At 35.9% G+C, this 20,404-nt stretch overlaps 1 long non-coding RNA gene across 1 annotated transcript in view; it reads right to left on the bottom strand.

Moving 5' to 3' along the window:
• The window catches only part of LOC111558377, a 540,126-nt gene that overhangs the window by 429,129 nt on the left and 90,593 nt on the right, over positions 1–20,404 (bottom strand). Inside the window, exon 3 of the long non-coding RNA XR_006591608.1 lies at positions 16,188–16,352. This is a non-coding gene — a long non-coding RNA (uncharacterized LOC111558377). The remainder of the gene's footprint in view (positions 1–16,187; positions 16,353–20,404) is intronic.

Raw genomic sequence — 20,404 nt, forward strand, 5'->3', positions numbered from 1 at the left:
TCAATCCTGGCCTTGTGACTTCAGTAAGTCCCAAGAGCTAATTAGGCTATATAAGTCTTATTCCTTAAAAAAATGTATTTTTAATGCTAAGGTATCCACTAGTCTAGAAGTTAGTAATAAAAATGAAAATTTACCAACCTAAGCAGAAGTTATTTCTTTATACTTAATATACGAAAATTACAAAGACTTCTTTAGTGCTACATATTACAGTACTAAGTACTGGGGGGGGGAGAAAATATATTTAAATAATTTTTAGCATCAATTTTGGTGATCCTCATATGCTTAAAAATAAAAATCATATGCATAATTGGAACAAGAGGGTGAATCTTTACATGTAAATAACAAGTACTTCTTATAGTACTGTTAAATTTTAGATTGTATCAGACAGGTTTTTGAACCCCAAACTAAAAAACACGGATAATTAAAAACAAAACAAAAAAATACCCCAAGGCTGCCAGAATTTTAAGGAAGTAGATCCTGAGCAAAAAAGGAAGTACAGAAGTGAGCCTGGATGTCTTAGGTGCTTCTTCCTCTTGGCATTTAACAATCCACATGAGGTGGTGAAAAGCCAAAATAGAGAACAAAGATTTTTGCAATCTCTCAAAGGTGAGATAATAGGAATCAAATGTAAGACCCACCAAGGGGAAGAAGCACTTGTAAATAATTCAGTTTTCCACTTGTGAGAACTGAAGGAATATTCTCTAAAAGTAATTGCAGACTAGAAAGAGACTAGCTTTCACAGAGGCTGAAACCACAGCAAAGATGAGGTCAATTACTGATTGAATTATGGTTATGTACTTGTAGCCTACATTGAGCCCTTGGGGTTGGAAACTGAAGAAAGCTATCAATAGTTTTGCAAGAATGGAAGCAGTATTGAAGTCCATGTCTTACGGAGGTGGAGTGCTTCTGATTAATATACTGGGCTTTCACTTGCACTGGAATTCAATGTCAATGAGATGTAGAACAGCTCTCCAAAAGTTTGATATCCAGCTTTAAGTAAGCTTAATTTTATACTGGATTAAAGTAATGTGGACCTAACTGAACTGTCCGTGAAAAACAAAAGTAAAACTTCTATGAAGAATGAGGATCTAAAAGGTTACATTATTTCTAGAATTTTTCTTCCACAATGTTCAGAATTCAACTTTTAAAAATGCCCTAATAATGGACAAGAATGAATATGATAATCATGATGATAATAAGAGAAGAAACAGAAAAAAATAAATTTCCATTTCCTGAGGAAAGTCAAAGTTTGGAGTTTTGAGAAACAGATTTTAAGATACGTGTAATTAGTATTTTCACGAAAATGGAAACATGTTGGAAATTTTCATAAGGGACCTGAATTCTAGAAAATGGTCATTTAAAAAAATTAAAAGAATGAAAGCCATGTTATATGTGAAATTGAGGGGTAAAAAGCTACATTGAAAATTAGATTAGGTAGCAGAAAACAGGATTAAAAATTTGAAGAATAAAACAAATAAAAAATATCCAGAGGAAAGAACACAGAAAGAAAAGGGACACAATGAAGAGGTTTAACTTATATGTAATCGGAGTCTGACCAGAAGTAAGACAGAATGAGGCCTAAAAATTATTTTAAAAATAATAGTTGATGATTTTCAAAAGTAATCGATGATATCAAGTCACAGATTTAAAGAGCTTTTCAAACTGCAAACTAAATATATATAAAGAATACAATATATATTATATTCAAACATCTAAAATCAAAAGGAGGGGTGCCTGAATGGGTCAGTCAGTTAAGGGGCTGACTCCTAATTTCGGCTCAGGTCATGATCTCGTGGTTCATGAGTTCAAGCCCCACATCTGTGTGGGGATCTGTGCTGGCAGTGTGGAACCTGCTTCGGATTCTCTTTCCTTCCTCTCTCTTTGCCTCTCTCTTTGCCCCTCCCCTGCATGCATGTATGCATGCACACATGCTCTCTCTCTCTCAAAATAAATAAATAAACTTTAAAAAATGAAATAAAATGTCAAAAGGAAAGAGAGAATATTAAAAACATTCAGACATCTTTAAAAAATAATGACAAGACTCATTAGTGGTCTGATGACATAAATGAGAACAAATGACCATGCAATGATTTATTTTCAAGTGCTGAAGGAAATGCAACCTACCAACAAAGAATTCTTTGTTGTAAAGGTGTTTTTCAAGCAAAAGTATAATAATACAATTGGTAAACTGGACTTCATTAAAATTAAAAACTTCTGCTTTACAAAAGACGATGTCAAGAGAATTAGAAGACAAGCCACAGACTGGGAGAAAATATTTACAAAGAAAACATGTCTGATAAAGGATTGTTATACAGAATAAGCAAAGAATCCTTAAAACTCAACAGAAGAAAGCAAACAACCCAATTTAAAAAAAAGGCAGATCTAATAGACACTTTGTTAAAGAAGATGGCAAATAGGCTCCACATCATCTGTCACCAGGGAAATGCAAATCAGAGCAACAATGAGTAACAATACACATCTATTAGAATGACCAAAATCCAGAACACTGACAACACTGAATGCAGGTGAAGTGTGGAGGGAAAGGAACTCTCATTCGCTGTTGGTAGGAATGCAAAATAGTACAGCCACTTTGGAAGACAGTTTAGCAGGTTCTTACAAAACCAAGCACACTCTTACTGTATGATCCAGCAACCACATTCCTTGGTTTTGTACTGTCCTTTCTTAACAATTATACTTCAGTAGAACTGTTAAAAAGTACTAAATTAATAAACAAGAAAAAAAAGTAACTTTCCAGAAAGTCTTCTTTAGCCCTAGGTATTAGTCAGTGTTCTCCAAAGAAACAGAACCAATAAAATGTGTGTGTGTGTGTGTGTGTGTGTGTGTGTGTGTGTGTGGTGAGAAAGAGAGAATGGATGAGAAAGATAGATTTAAGGTACAAGATTAATTGTGTAGGTACAAGTCCAAAATTTACAGGGTAGTCCAGCAGTCTGGACACCCACAGAAGAATTGTAATTCAGGTCCAAAAGCAGCCTGATGATATAATTCTGTCTTCTTTACGAAAGTCTTTTTTTTTTTTAAGGCCTTCAACTGATCGGGTGAGGCCCACCCATATTATGGAGGGGAATATGCTTTATTCAATATCTACTTATTTAAATATTAATCACACACCAAAAAAAGCCTTCACAGAAACATCTAGACTAGTATTTGGCCTAATATCTGAGTACCATGACCCAGCCAAGTTGACATAAAATTAACCATCACACCCAATTTCCTAGAATATAATTTTCCTATTTGTCCTTCTTATCAGCCTGTACTTTTTCTATTATGTTGTTCCCCACAGGTAAATGGACATCTTCATTGCTAGAGCATGAACTGCGTAAGAGAATCTACCTGATCTACCTCTCCATTGCTGTCTCAATGACAGCACTTGGTAGATATTTAATATTTATATCCAAAGTGACAGAAAGTGATTATATACGAGCTACTATGAAGGAGGACTTAACAAGACTTGGTCACTGAGGCATGCTCCAGGAGATTTGCAAAGTATAAAAGGTATTGACTCAGGAAAATATAGGAGAAGATATGTAAGAATAATAGTAACAGTGACAACAGAGGATGAGATTTCCAAGGAAGACACACAAAGAAAAATAAAAGGTTACCCAATAAAACACTCAACTGTAGAAGGTATATTGTGCTTATTTTGATTTTTATCACTTTTATTAATGATGCAGTGGATACACTCTAAGTCAGACTCATAAAAACAGAGATACATTGGGAAGTGAAAGAAGAATTGGAAATCCTGAGAGTGTAAGTAATTTATTCAAGTACACACTGCTAATGCGTGGCAGGATCGGTATAGCCAGGTGGTTTGGCTTTATTAGCATCTGTACTCTTAGCTAGCTGTCTCTTTTGACTCATTGGAAATTGATAGAAGACAGACAGAACTTGGACAAATGTTCACAGTTACAGGATGAATTCAAAGAAAAAGCACTTAAAGAGACTGAGAAATTATAGCATAGGTAGGCATGCTGGGATAGCATCATATTACAGAAAAGATAGTTTTCAAGGGAAGATAGCAATGCCATTGACAGGTGAAGAAGAGAAGGATTGAACAAGAAAATGTAGGATTCCCTCTATTTTTAATTTTTAACATCTGTAGTATAATAAAAAAGCTGACACTAAGTACCTTAAATTTAGAAAAGGTATCTGCTATTATCTTTCCTCTCTGTTCTCTGAACCGAGTTAATTAATATTCACTAGCCTCTTTGCTGTCTGACATTTTGACTTTTAGACCTCAAGGGCATCATCATCCTGGTTGTTCTTTCGAACAGCTGTTATAATGATAACTGTCAACTATTTAGAATTATTTTAATGACATAATACCCTCTTTGCTGCCAATCAATTATAATAAACAAGAAATTAAATTTCCTTTTTTTCCCCAGGCTATCAGAATAAATTTATTCTAAAATTTGGCATTTCTATTGCCCAGAAAATAAAATAAATTAAGAATGATCAAACCATGCTAAGATCTTTCCTTTTTTAACCTTGGTAAGTGTAGTTTAATGTGTTCATAAGACATTTTAAAAAAGGTATTTTGTGTTTATCTCGGGATCTCAGAGACAGTTTGCAATATCAGACAGCATATGTCAAACTTTTATTTTTGGAAAAACATTTTGCTTAAATTGATCATTTAAAGGCTCAAGAGTTTACAAGATCAAGGCATATGTGAGAAAAGGACCAACCAGGAAACGAAATATAGCTGGATTGGTCTTCATCCATTTGTCCCCAGTTAAGGAATAGCTGGGCAGAAGGTCAGCTGTGAGTGAGGAGAGAAGCGATGGAATAAAATGCTCTATGGATCAGAGGTCAGCATTTGTCACTGTCTGAATGACTGGCCTTCTCTGCTAATAGGCAGCCCATATAATATATAATCTGAAATGACACGAGAGAGAGTAAAACCCTAGGTAGAGAAGTAAGAATATATTGAGTTAAAGAGGAAATCTGAACACCTTTTATCCAAACTAACTCTCTTGTAGAACAGAAAATCTTATAAAATACCCAAATGGGAATTAGTCTATAATTTTGCAGTATTTTTGCTTCTATTTACATTCATACCTGAATGCCTAAAGTCTGATATCTGTCTACGCAATGTTCAGGACAGTATTTTCTCCAAGATCTTCAGTATCCACCTTTGTTTCCAATTCCCCTGGCCTATTCTCAGCCCTCATCCTGTTCACCCCTCTGAAGCACCCAACTCCTCTGACTGGACTCTGAATATTTATTTTTTCTTTCTCATTGTTATTCTTGAAATCCTTTTCTCATTTGTCTTGCATAATAATGCACTCCTCTTATATATGCCATCAGTCTTTGTACGCACACTGTACTGGCTCTTCTTTCTCCTCAGGTTAAAAAAAAGAAGAAGAAAATGAATGAAGAAAAAGGCAGTCCTTCAGACATTATCTTCGGCCCTCTTTCCTTGCCTCCTGCAGTCACTTTCAACTATTTAAATCACAGGATAGCTCCAACGACCAACTCTCTGACATGACTCTTAAATCTTCAACCCATAGCCCATAAACCACTCACATTAAATCTTTCTCCACTACTCCTTGCAGAGAAACTTGTGGTTCTTCTTTCTAGATTTTTCACTCTAATAGCAGCTCCATTTACCATATTGAATTCCTGCTCTGTCAAAACACAACACAAAATTCACCTACTCTATTTAGGTTTCTGCTACTTCCATAGGAAAACACAGTAGTCTCAGTTTGTCTTTTCAGAGTGTGTTACTCTATCTGGCATCCACTGCCCTTTCTTGTGATTTTTTCTTTTAATTTTTCTACCACATTATATTGTGAACTCCCTGACAGAAGGGCCTAAGTCTTAATCGTTTTTATCTCTTCCCTAAGATTTAGCACTGTGCTCTTTGAACACAGAGAGCCCTTAATAAATGCTAGTTGTTTTTCTTTGACAATGAGATCTTAAGTCTTCCTAAAACATTATGAGAGGCTATAAATAAGATGCTATGATGTAGTGTCTCTAAACAGTCAAGTGCAAGAATAAATTAGCTTTATTTTTCTCTTAAAGGAAGAATATTATATCTATTTTTAGGCTTTCATTGTGATATCTATATTCAGTGTTTTCCCTGGAACTATTTTATTGCAGATGCTCTTCTGTTACAAAATAGATTTATTTTAAACAATGTAAGTAAAAAGTGAATTTTGTTCTTTATTTTTTTTGCAAATTAAATATAGTTCTAAATATACTAGAATAATTTATTATTTAGGCCTAAATTAAAGATATATCATTAATTTTAATATCCTCAAATACATGCTTGGTATATTGCATCATTTGTTTTGTTAGTTTTTTAATCAGAGCACACATAAACTCTTCTTCATAATATATGCATTATATATTCCTTCATTACTACTCCAAAGAGTCTCTCTTTATCTCCTTATTTTTATTTACATTTCTTCTCTTTCCTAACTTCAGCTCTCTTGTCCAACTTTGGAAGAACAATTAGATGGAAAGCTGTTTATAAAAGAATTTTGATTGCTGATGGGAATCCCAATGATCTGGTCCACTTTTCACATAATAAAGCAATTTAAATAGAAGTGTGCTTTCTTAATAGTGTCATTTACTGACATTTAAAATAACTCAGTTCAATACATTGATTAAAAAAGAATCACAGAGACCAATCTGTAAAGTTTATTCCATGTCAATGTTTTTACAAAATAAGAAAGACAAAAGGAAAATTTTAATATTTTATGGAGTTGCATTTAATTAATTTATAGGATTGGTCTAGAGTGGCACATGTATCCTAAGGGCCTAAAAAATATTCTGGGCACTTAATAAGTGCCCAGGAAATATTTGTGAAATGAATAAATGAGTGAGAATATGGGGTTTTTTGTAGGTTAAATTTTCTTTTTTTAAAAAACTAAATTATATTAGTTGGTAAGTGCTCCACTTTAACAGTCTTCACTGATAAATGTTGTTAACTTAATATCAATCCACCAAAGACTAATGTATTGGTCTCTAAAATCCCAAAGTCTAGAAATCATTAGCTTGGGGGATAATTTTAAAATTTTAAATTTCCATTCCCACTTTACCCAACCTTTACTCCCTACCATCAGGAAAGAACTATCTAAGTATCTGGACACTAGATTCAGGCTGATATAGAAAGTTTTAGCCCGGGGAGGGGGGGGGGGGGGGAGGAGGGTGGAGAGGATCAGTCAAGTCAAAGTCATTTTGAAAAGTAAAGTTTAAGTAAGTAAGTAAATAAATAAATAAATAAAATTTGAATCCAGAAGTTCAGATGGAGTCAATCGTAAAGTAACATAGATAGAAAATGAACCAGGTGATCAACTTAGAAGATGAGAAAGGAGCGTCCAGGTTGTTACATGTGTTTTTGATCATTCACCTACAAATAGAGGTGGGGCCCTTCCCAACTAAGGATGCCAATTGTACTTTAGGTTGTTACCTGAACTCTTGACCAACTGGCTATGAATTGTTTTTTTTATTTTATTTTATTTTATTTTATTTTATTTTATTTTATTTTATTATTTTATTTATTTTATTTATGTCTATTTATTTATTTTGAGAAACAGAGAGCAAGAGAGCAGATGAGAGCAGGAGAGGGGCAGAAAGAGAGGGGGAGAATCCCAAGTAGGCTACAGCTATTAGCACAGAGCCCAACACGGGGCTTGAACTCCAGAACTGTGAGATCATAACCTGAGCAAAAATCAAGAGTCAGATGCTTAACCAACTGAGCCACACAGGCGTCCCAAACAACTGGCTATGAATTAGAAGTTTCAACAACCGCCTACATGGGTTTGATTAATTTGCTAGAGCTGATCACAGAAATCAGAAAATCCATTTACTCAGTATATTACCCATTTATTACAAAGGATATTAAATGATACAAATCAACTGCCAGATGAATGGTTACATATGGTGAGGTTTTGAACAAAGGAGCTCCTGTCCTCACAGAGTATGGGACCCGTGAAAGCATTCTGGTTTTCTAAACTGGAAGTTCTCTGAACCCCCTCCTTTTGGTTTTTATGGAAGCTTTATTACACAGGCATGATTGATTAACTCATTAACCATTGGTGATTGATTCAACCTCTAGCATTTCTCCTCTCCCCATAAATGAGAGGAGTGGGACTGAAAGACACAATCCTGGAATCACATGGTTAGTTCTCCTAGGGAACAACCCCAATCCTTAGGTGTTTCTCAAAAGTTATCTCATTAAGATAACAAAAGACTTCTATTGCTCTCATCACTAATCAGATCCCAAAGGTTTTAGGAGCTATATGTCAGGAATGGGGTTGGAGACCAAAGGGATATAATTATTATAACTCATAATATCACAACATCCATACTATTTTCTACTCTAATTTAAAAACAAGCAAACAAAACAAAACAAAAACAAATACACAACAGTGTTATGGATGGTTTTTCAAGAATATTAGGTATATGATTAGTTATGCTGATCAGGGCACCGTTTAAATAGGGATATTAGATGTATTCTGTAAGAGAAATGCATTCCCTCGGGCTTTAGAATGTAAATCTCCAAAACTACACTTAAGAACAATAAAATTAAGAGTATCTACAACCTCAATCAAGAAAAGTGAACGTTGTCAAAAGGATAATACAGAATGATAGGGAAAATGATGCCTAGCTTGTGTCTCATGGCATTTAGAAACAATATCTTTTGATAAATATATACTGGAGATATCATGAGTTCTTTATTGGAGAGTCTTAAACATTGCATAAGAAAATCCCCAACATTGATAAGTATATTGATATGTTTCTAATGTGTTACATTCTTATATAATTATTCTGTGAAGAGCTATAATGGAAGTATGTAATGACACTATGTGTTTGAGCCCTCGTAACCAACTTCTATGCTTTGGCAGCTTCAACATTATTGTGTGTATTTCAGCAAATAATTTTTAGTATTGCACATTAGAAAAAAATGAATAAAACATATATGTATCATTTGGTGCTTAGATATGTAATTTTTTAATACTCCTTAAATGTTTCTTTTCCTCCCATAGGATGTGAAACTTTGTGAGAAAATTAAATTATCTTCCACTGCCTTGCAGATCAATAGTATGTTCTATCATTGTTTCATTCTTGTCTTTAACGTCAGGTGAGATCCAGATAATGGGACAAAACTTTACATGAATATCTTTGGTCTTTCTCTCCCATCTCGCAGTCAATCGATCACAGAAGAATTTTGGCTTTGCTTTCAAAATGCATCTAGAATCTGACCACTTTTTTTTCATTCACGGCTACAGCCTTCATCTCACCACTATCTCCACTATCATTCTATATCTGGAACATTCAAAAATGTCTCCCTGATTCTATCTCTCATCCCACAAAACATCCCCAAAATTTACAGCTAGAATAATCCCTTTAAAAGCCCAAGTAAGAGAGGGAAAATTTATGCTCAGTACTTTATAACAGCTCTTCACATGAAGTTCCATAGCTGCTAGAACCATCTTCATAGTTGCTTACAATGTTCTGCATTATGTGCACCACCCTCACCCTCTTTCCACTCTACTTGATTTCCTACAACTGTTGCCTCCCTCACCCCACTCCATCCACGTAGCTCCCTTGCTGATGCTAAAGCATGTGAACACACCAGGCCTTCTGGTCTACCTGGTATCTGTGCTACACAATACCTACTCTCCACTGTGTACTATTTTATTCATAGACTTTACAAGCTTGTAAAATAGTATATAGTTAACTTATTTATTACATTTTTCACTAGCATGCCCCATTAAAACATAAGGACAAGGGCATATATCTTTTGATATTGAATTCATAAATTATATAATATTCCATAAACAAAATGATACATAAAATAAATATATTTTATATTCATATTTTATAGTTGTATAGCTTTACATAAATGTATACAGTTATATCCTAAATAACTAGACTAGAGCTCAACAAATATTAGGTTCTCTAAGTCACTTTAGTATGAATGAATGAATGAATGAATGACTGAATGATTCTGAAAAGCAAAGCCCCGCAGTTATACTTAAACTTATGTAGATATGTGAATCCTTACAACTTGAGAATATATTTTATTCCTACACATTTGTTGAATTTATAAACCAGTTCAATTATTACAGAAGTAACTTTTGGGCTAAAAAATGACATATTGTTCCTGATTTGTCTTGAGAATTGCAAAGCTTTCTCTTATAAAGTATACGAAAATGGAAAAGAGCCAAGGTAGAGCATTATGTACAGACAAATAAATCCAGGAAGGGAGTTATTCAGAGATCCAGAAAGGTAGAAAGTCGCTTTATCATAATGGGCTGGATTTCAAGAACAGAATTTTAAATCCTGGAAAAAAGACTTGGGGTGGGGAGGGATGCAGATAAGCAAAAAATATCCTATGTAGGAAGTAGGATGCAACTACTTATAATGCAATATCTACTCCATTGTAGTCATTTGATCCCAGTACATAGGAAAATTAGACAAATGGGGGCTTAGAAATAATAGTAAAAGCAGGAAAACTGTTATATTATGGGAAGAATACACTAAGGATTTCAACTTGTAAATCTCATTATCAGCCAGTGAGCACTGTGCAATAAGAACACATCACAGCAGACATGAACTATGGCTAACACTCAGTTTGGACTCCTCCATTCCAAAAGCATTAATTCCAATACAGTGTCTATTTTGAACCATGTAGCATTCATAGCCTATACCCTAACACTAATTTACTGGTACAAAATAATTAAAGGTATTTTATGATTTCACTAAGATCCACTTCATTAAAAAAGACATTATTTGGGGATGTTTAATGTCTTCACAAGCACACTCATTGCTGCTGGTCAACATATCATGTAAAAACCTATAGAAAGAGTCAGTAATTATGTCTACTTATATTCAGAGCAATGAAAATGTCAGCATGTTAAGCATCCTCATAAGATTACAACCTTCCCTTCACTCCAGAACACGTACGACAGTTAATTTAATACCTGGCATAATGGAAAACTTCAGCAAATCTAACAACTCCCTAATGGCTTCTTGCCACAGCTGCTTGATGGGGGAAGAGAGTGTATCAAATTTTTATTCCTATTTAAGCTCTAGAGAAACAGGCTTGTTTATTTATAGGAAACAATGCTTTAACAGTAGCACTTAAAATATATTGCCTGCCATTTTTAATATTTATTATTTCATAGTGACTGATAAAAACAGAAAGAAATAAAATTTTAAAGACAGAAAGAGATACAGCTTTGTCAAATTCTTTCTAAGACTCGGGTTAAGAAAGCTATCAGTGACAGCTACTTTGGAGGAAGAAACATTATTTAGTCAAATTTCAGATAATGAAAAATAATACAACAGATAAGAGTAAAGGAAACTATTATTTAACTTATTTGTTTTCAGACTATAAATTCAAACTGTTGTGTAGATGACACAATCACTTTTTTCTATATAACATATATGTGAAGAGATAAACTGAAAGCTAAATAATCAAAAAATGAAAAGATCTAATTCCTTTCAATAGAACATACAAAACATCAAGGGTAATTCCGGGGAAAGAGATTACAAAAGTGGGCTGTGTGCATTGATATCCTCCCTTTTTGGCTTGAAGAAGAACACCAGACATAAATACAATCCCTTCTTGCCATTACTTCCTCTTACATTTCTGAGTTGGTTTCTCCCTTGAAATCATTTCCTCTACCTTTCTGCAGTGGAAAATACTAACTCAACTAATGGCAGTAATCTGACCTAACACAAAACCTAAGCATTTATATTTTGAATCCTTTTTTTAGCCAATATTTGGAAATAAGAAACATAATTACTAGCTATAAAATATACTTTGTTGTTACTATGTTTAAAAAACTCTGTGTAATTAAAAACAAACAAAACAACCTTGAGGGAAAAGGTCCAAGAACTGGTTTTAAGCTGGATGAAGGGATGCCTGGATGGCTCAGTCAGTTAAGCATCTGACTTCAGCACAGGTCATGATCTCATAGTTCATGAGTTCAAGCCCTGCACTGGGTTCTGTGCTGTCAGCTCAGAGCCTGGAGCCTGCTTCAGATTCTGTTTCCCTCTCTCTCTGCCCCTCCCCCGCTCACACTCTTCTCTCTGACCCTCAAAAATAAACATTAATTTTTTTAAAAAAAAAGCTGGATGAATACGTGATAAAAATGGGAGTAAGATATCAGACAACAAAATTTTCCTGTGAATAATTTCATAAATGACTAATACAAACTCATATTTTGTTTTTCATTTTCAAGAATGATGGAAACAAGGCACAATTTTACAAGTCTTTTGAAAATTCTAATCCTCTCTACAACCCTACACAATTTTAAGAAATGTGAGACTATTTCAGGGACATGTGGAAGATTCAGACAAATGCTCATGAAATCCTATTTCAAATGATAACACTCATATCCCTTACCAAGACATAAGATTCTTTCTGACCTTCCCCCCACTATCTCTATGGTCTCACTTACCTATATTAGTGCAAGTGATATAGAACAGGTCATAATTTCCTGCATGCAATGTTCTCCTTCATATATCTGTGACTTTTTACTACTGCCCTGAAAAATAAGAATTTTTCCCACTCTATTTCTTTAACAAACAAGAAAAAAAATTATTTATTTTCAAAGAATCAAGTCAAATATCTCTTTGTAATTCTTCCCTGGACCTCTGAGAAGGGTTGAGTTCCCCTCATGAACCACGTAACCTAAACATAACATTACAAAATATAACCACTTAATTTCCACTATGTGGAAATTATCTGTTTTCTGTGGTTTGCTTCTTCTACTAGGTTATAAATTCCTTAGTTAGAAAAACTTTGCTTTATTTATCTCTGTCTTTCTAGTGCCTAGCATGATGATTGGCACTCAATGGGTGCTAAAAATGTCTGTCATAAAATAACGGATTTGTCCTCAGAACTTGGTAATTGGTAAGAGGGTCAAACTGTGTCAGCATCTGTGCAATTAGCACAGGCCACATTCATGTAAATTTTATTGCAGTATGTTGACATAATTGTTCCATTTTATTATTATTGTTGTTAATCTCTTACTAATATATAAACTAAACTTTATCATAGGTATGCCTGTACAGGAAAAAAAACAGAATAGAGAGGGTTTGGCACTCTTCCCGGTTTCAGACATCCATTGTGGGTCTTGGAACATATCCCCAATGGATAAAGGGGTCTACTGTGCTCTATATTTTAGTACCAGTGGTCTGAACAGCAGTCAGTTTTCCTTAAGACACGAAAGCCCACAATTTCTGTTATTGGATAACAGCTTGGCCTAAAGTCTAGTTTGTATTTATTTAATTGAATGGGCAAAGTGTAAAACAAGCACGTAGAGACTTTTAGATGTTGATGAAAACATTTAAATATCAACATTTTAAGCATAGTCCTTTGCAAATATCAGTCTTCATTTTAACACTGAATATAAACTATAAAAATATAAATTTTAATTTTATGACACTCAGATACCAATGTCAACCCTAATCATAACATTGGTATGCAGCTTTCTGCTGTAACTTTTTTTTTCTGATTTCCTAGCACAAATAACAGAACTCATAGTCATATAATCAAAGACTCATGGAATATTAATATTTTTACATCACGTAAAGAATTCTCCTAATTCTCTTAATTAGGCCTCACCTGAGGGTCAACCCTGTCTGTACATTATGGAGATCAGGGAAATATTTATAATATACTGCTGCTCAGGCTCACCACCCGAGTTTCTCAAACGACTGATTGTTGGAGATAAGACAATGCTATGTACTTTTGAAGCTCTCCATGCATTTCCAATAAGTCTAGAGGAAAAATGCAGTCTTCAGAAATGATGTGAAACAGTTTGGCACTGACATACAAATTGAGTACTCAAAACTTTAAAAAACTGGAGGAGAATATTTAATGATAATAATTAATTATATTTACATAGCATTTTCTACTTTACAATGGGTTTGCCTATGCTTTATCTTGTTCAATTTTGAACTTTACAATAATTCAATACATAAGAAATAATTTCCACTCTTCAGACAAAGAATCTGAAGCTCAGGAACCTTTCTGAGAAAGTGCCCAAGGTCACAACTTTCATATGCAGGCATCATAACTGAAACCCAAGCATTTGGGCTGTAAGTTTAGCGTTATCGCTGTATACCTTATGATCATTACATCAACAGGACACTGAAAAGACTAATATAAGCAAAGCAGACACTCTGTTAGGTGGCAATAAAAACTTATACAGGATATTTGGAGGAAAACAGATATCATAAAGTAGCCAAGATTTAAAGTAATTTTGAAAAAAATTGAGAATCTGAAATGTGTAGTAATCAATGAAAAGGGGATAAGACACTGTCACAGAAATACATGCAAATCATACACATGTAATATATGCTAATATTTTACCATCTTGAATCTATGTGTAAAAAAGCTTACGAATTAATTCACTTTATAGCTGTAAAAGAAAATACAATTAATCATTTTCTCTAATTATAATAATCAACTTCATTGAACACCCTAACCCCCAGAGTAAGAGGCTGTTGGTTTATGTAGGTGAAAGAAACAAGAGAAACAACTAACTCAATACAAATTTTAGTTCCAAGAATATTGATCTTTTTTAATGTTTATTTATTTATTTTGATAGAGAGGAAGAACAAGCAGGAGAGGGCACGGAGAGAGAGAATCCCAAGCAGGCTCAGCACTATCAGTGCAGAGACTCATAGCGGGGCTCAATCCCACCAACTGCAAGATCATGACCTGAGCAAAAACCAAGAGTTGGATGCTTAACCGGCTGAGCCACCCAGGCATTCCCCAAGACTATTCATCTTCTGCTCTCCATTTCCCTGTTTGGTCTTAAGGAAAGAGTGTGGTCCTCTTGTCTGTGGGAAGCAATATGCCCTGATCTCACAACTAGGTGCTACCTCCATTGGGCTGTACCTGACCTGGCCCATATATGGGCTCTAAGGTCACTTGGCTAACCCCCTTTCTATCAAGAGCATCTTGATAGAATTCTCCGCTGCATGCCCTGGCCAGTGTATCTCCTAGGCTCTTCTCTTTACATAAATAGAGTTCTTGGGTTTCTGTCAATGCCTTCTTGCTGACCAAACCCTTGACTCATCTGTCACAGGCACCATGGACCTTGGTAATGACTTCCCTCACCTGCATATGCTGCCCTCTAGCCTTCAATAAAATATCATGTCACTCCATGCTGGAAACACCTTCTGACAAGCTATGGGCCAGGTTCAGGAATGATAAAACTCCCATGGAATTATCAGTCATTTCTTTTGTTCAAGTTTTGAGTGTTAGTGGGGTGGAGTGTAATAAATGAATCCTTGAGTGTTGTACATGCTAATGAACAGGAATCAGTCAATGGATAGAATCTGAATGGCAGGACTGAAATAAGCAGCCCAAATGGCACCATGATTCTTCCTTGTTCTCCTACAAAATAGGAGCCAGAGAATACCCTTGGCCACTATTAGGAGGGAAAATACAACACTCTTATGTCAAAAAACTGAAGTGCATTTGTTTGATGTATTTGGATATTGCAGTTGAGTCATTAAAGGACCAGTTTCCTCCATAGAGACCGATCTCCCTCTACTGGAATAACTGGGAAGTTAAGCAGTTGCCTAAGAAAAAATTAGCCTTTTATTACCTCCACTACATGACCTTTAATCACTGCATTCTGATTTACCAAAAAGGAAAAGTAAACTAAGGGTTGATCTAGAGTCCTTTCTTTTGGATAACAATATTCAAGTGGCTCTTTTATCAGGTTGAGTGGGGAGACCTATTACACATTCAATTTGCCAGATTTGGAAAAGGAGTTAAATGGAAGGGAAGTATCTGTATCATCACATTTACTGTCCTGTCACAGGGCACTTGAAATCTCTTGTTGTTTTGCCAGCAATGAAGAGGCAAAGCCATGGAACTGGTCCTTCTGTCAGGAGTGACTTGATGATATGCTGATAGCCTAAAAACAAGTGTCAATGGCTTTAGAGCAGAGACTGACTCACACTGAGAGCCCAGAGATGACTCCTTAATTCTGGGTCCTTGGCAATCATATTTTTCTCAGGCCAAGTTGCTACACATGATTCAGTTATAAAGGGGCAAGGAAAAGCACCCAAGCGAGACAATTTAATTCCATATATATTCTTTCATGGCTCAAGTAAACAACAACAACAACAACAACAACAACAACAACAACAACAACAACAAAAACAAAACAAAACAGCCCTACCTTATCCTGACGATCAGGGGCAAATACGTTGTCAAGATGTTGACTCTTCTTGCCTGCTGGTCTCTGGATACAAGGAATCAAAATTTCCCTAGTGGCATCCATAGTTTGCTCTCATGAGACCTTTTCTGTGACTCTTGGCAAGAGTATGACACAGGACCTCCATTTCTGCAGAACACAGAAGAATGTGAACAGGATGGACAAAATTTTACAGTGGGCCATTGGGAGTTTTAGAAGTGCTTTTCCTTCCACTCTTTGGTCTCCAAAGTGATGTGTTCTTCCTATTGGGGATAGAACATTATGTAGGGGTGGAGGATATCTTTGACTTAATGGATATGACTTATGGATGGCAACTCATCCTTTGAGAGTGTTGCCTCTGAATTTGTGCTTCAGTTGTGCCTTTAGTAAAATATGCCAAGTGGTCTATGAGGCCAACTACTTCTAAATTATGTGGTTTATTATATACCCAATGGATATCACAGTTATGGGTCAATTCCTGTACTTCTACAACATGAAATTGTCCCCTGGTCATATACTATTTTGTGTAGGATTCTAGGTCTGAAGGTGATGTATTCCATAAACCACTGGATAGTGCTGCCAGCTAAGGTTCTACAAGAAGAAAAGTCAAACCAATATCAAGAATAGGTATTTACTCCTGTGAGGAAAAACTGCTTAATTTCACTTCCAAGACAGAAAGGTCCCAATGTAGCTAACTTGCTGTTGAGTACCCATTCAGCCCCTTGAAATATATTGTCATGTCAGCATGGCTGCATTGGTCTCTGTTGTTGGCAGATTAGATCTTCAGAAATTTCAAAAGCTAATTAGCTTTTATAAGTGGTAATTAATATTTATGGGCTTATATATAGCCTCTATCACTGCAACCATAACCAATATATTCATGTGCCATTTTGCCAGTTCCATTGTGGCCACAACAAAGCTGGCTAATGCCAAGTAACCAAGACATTTTAAATTCAGTTGCTCAATGTCTTTTCCACGGTAAATGCTTTCTGTCCATACAAAGTAGATGATCATTTGCTCTGGTCACTGCCTCCATCCATGGGGAGTTTTCCCTCTTTACTGTCTTTTAAGGTGACCTTCAAATTCTGGTATTAGGCAACTAGCAGTTCATTTTCAGTTGGCACCCACATACACAGCCAAATCATCCACAATCCAAGCTCAGGCCTTTTATTCCTCTTTTACTTGGCAATAAGATACCTCCCCATAGGGTCATAGGTACAAGCCAGTGGAGGGCATTTCTGGTGGGTGGCATAGGGATCTGGGCTACTTTGTGCCTCTGTGGCTTACTAATGCCTCTGGTCCTGATCACGATTGATGTTGTACTATTTGTGGATAAACTGTAGATAGGCCTGTCCAATTTCACGGCTTGATGGGCCTGACAGACCCTCAGTAATAATGGTCAGGTCATTTGGTAATTATGATCAAGAATTCTGGTCTCTTCCAGGAACCAATAACATACTGAGAGCTGAAATTCATTGTGAGCTCCACATTGCATTGTTTCCTAATACTGGCATTTATGACCAGGGATTTTTTTTTTTTTTTTTTTGGCCACACGGCAGGGTTGATTTCATCACAAGTGGGACTGCTGCATGGATCTTTTACTTTGTCTTTTACTTTGGAAGGGAGGCATCAAGGAGACCCTTCAGGCTATCATGAAAATCTGACCCTTGTGAAGAAGAGGAAGAAGGAAGTGGGGATTATTTGGAAGAGCCTTAACATCACAATGCAGTTCTAAGAATTTGGGAGCAATGCCAAAGGGGAGTCCTTACACTAAAGTTGACTCTTGGACATGTCTGATACCTCACATGAATGGGTCTGCATTAGTTCCCCTTTCCATGCTTAGTTATTGTCTGGGAGCAGCCCGTGAATGTGTGGTCTAGGTAAAAAGTCAATGGCGGATACAAAGTGTCAGCAGCTGGGATATTGTTCAATTATGCTTTCAAAGGGAAGAAGTAGGAGAGGCACATTTTCATGGCCTCTATGGACATAAACAACCTTCTGATTCTGTTTTTTGTTTGTTTTTGTTTTTGTTTTCCAATAGTTGTGGAGAACAGGATCACTGAAACAGAAGTACACATCTAGATGCCACACTCTGTGGTTTCTACAACTGCTATTCTATTAGCTCCCATCCTAAAGACACCACACATAGCAAGTTCTTCCCAAGGTTCTGTACAGAAAGTAGGCTAAAGTCCCTCTACTCTAAACTTTTTCTTAGGCCTTTGAACCCACCTCCATCTTCCAGGAGATTAGCACAAATTTATTGCACTGGTTTGACATTTCTCCTTTCCCACAGTCTTCCAGGGATAGAAACTATTAGGTTTTTATGCTCTTCTCTTATGATTGGGCTTTTAATATTTCATATCTGGAGTTGCTATTACTACAGCTTAAGCTTACTAAATTTCTGATCTAATCAACAACGTAGATTATATGTCAATGAAAGGTGAAAGAACTAAGAAAATCTGAAAAAAAAGCTTGATTTTCAAGTCTTGAAATATTACTTTAGATATCAAAAGGTGAATACATTTGTTCCTTCATTCTCTTTGTATTCCTGCTATAAATCCTATTTATTTCTAAAGCAAATGAATGCTTCCACAGACTAAAGAATAATCCTGAACAAAGGAACTTGAAAGAAAAAAGTACATATTTTTTAAATGTAGTATCACCATTATGAGCTGTGACAAATAAGTGACAATGCAAAGGCTTATAAGGGTCAAATAAGGAAGTGACCTAGCTGAGAAAGCAATCAGAGAAACAGTCCTATCCACATATGATAGTTGATGGTTACTGAAGTCTGCAAATTTTAGCCCTCCTGTTCCATTGCTGAAAGAATCCCACTAGCCTGCTGATGATAGGGTGTGTGTCAAGGCAGGTGGTGAGCAATGGGAGAATAATCGCATAGTAATGTACCTATGTTAGCCTGACTAGCCTATCCCTTTGCCTAAATATTAAGAAGGGATCTTCTTAGTTCAAGAATTTTCACAGAGAGGTTTATTGCCCTGTGGAGTGAGGCCTTTCCAAGGATTTCTCTGTTCTCTTTCATACATTTGTCTATGTTCCTTTAACTTCTCCTATCATTTTAACAGTCCTACTTTCCTCCTACTCTTTCTAGTCTAGGGACCTCCCCCTAGCCTACATAGGCTTGTAAATAGTCACAAATATCAGCAGGATAGGAATATTTTTCACATGGTTCCACTGCTGGATAAGGGAAAAGTAGAACAGATCCTGAGCACAAAGAAACGTAGAAAAGCCACCCACCTGGTCTTATTCCAATTACAGAATGGACTTATTGTCATTTCTATAACTAAAAATAAAATACGGATCTCTAACGCTGCAAAGATATTTTCCTGCCAACTCTCCATTTCTTATGGAGGGGTTTATGAGAGTAGACTGAGGGTACCTCATTCTAAAATGTAAATCTCCCCCTTCTGTAATTAGGGAGGTCATCCCAATCCAAATGAAATGAGTTTTTGTTATTTTTAGTCCATTTACTTTACCCTCCACAAGACTTGGCCATCAGGATGCTTGGAACTGCCTCCAGCCCCAAGGCAGATCCTGAGTAATCCTTAACATTTAAGCCACCTAGAGGACAACACTAGAGGGAATCAGTCTCTCTGCATTTCAATTAATTGCTGGCCACTAAGCCCATTGCTATGCTTTATCTCTCCTAATCTTTGCCCTTCTCCCCTTGTGCCTGTGCCTCTTTTCTCCTAGGACTGACTTCCTACCAGTTCCTCTCTCAATTACTAGAACTCAACTCTCTGCCTGAGTATAGAGAATTTTCACTAATACATGTTGTTCATCTGGTATGTGGATTTAGACTACTATACTCATAAGCTATGGTGTCACCCCCATCTTGCATATATATTTAATATGCATAAATAGGTCTCTTATCTAAATAGCAGTTAAACCTCATGACTGGAGATGAAACTGAATCCAGAGATATCCAGTTGAACAGTATCTATTATGAGCAACATATTGGAAAGTATGGTTTAGGAAACAGTGGCAACTGAATGCTTCCTTGTAGCCTAGGACTGTTATCCTCTAGGACTTGGCTGAGCATGAGGAGTAAAATTGGGCAAACAGATGGGTTTGCCTTGGACATGATAGCACATTTCCTTGATTAGAGCGTGAGTTTGCTGCTTGTAACAGTGTGGCAGAGAAGGGCCTAAGAGTACAGATAGATATTAAAATTGCTGCCTTGG

This window comes from Felis catus, chromosome F1 (genome assembly GCF_018350175.1).
Source record: "Felis catus isolate Fca126 chromosome F1, F.catus_Fca126_mat1.0, whole genome shotgun sequence".
NCBI lineage: Eukaryota > Metazoa > Chordata > Mammalia > Carnivora > Felidae > Felis > Felis catus.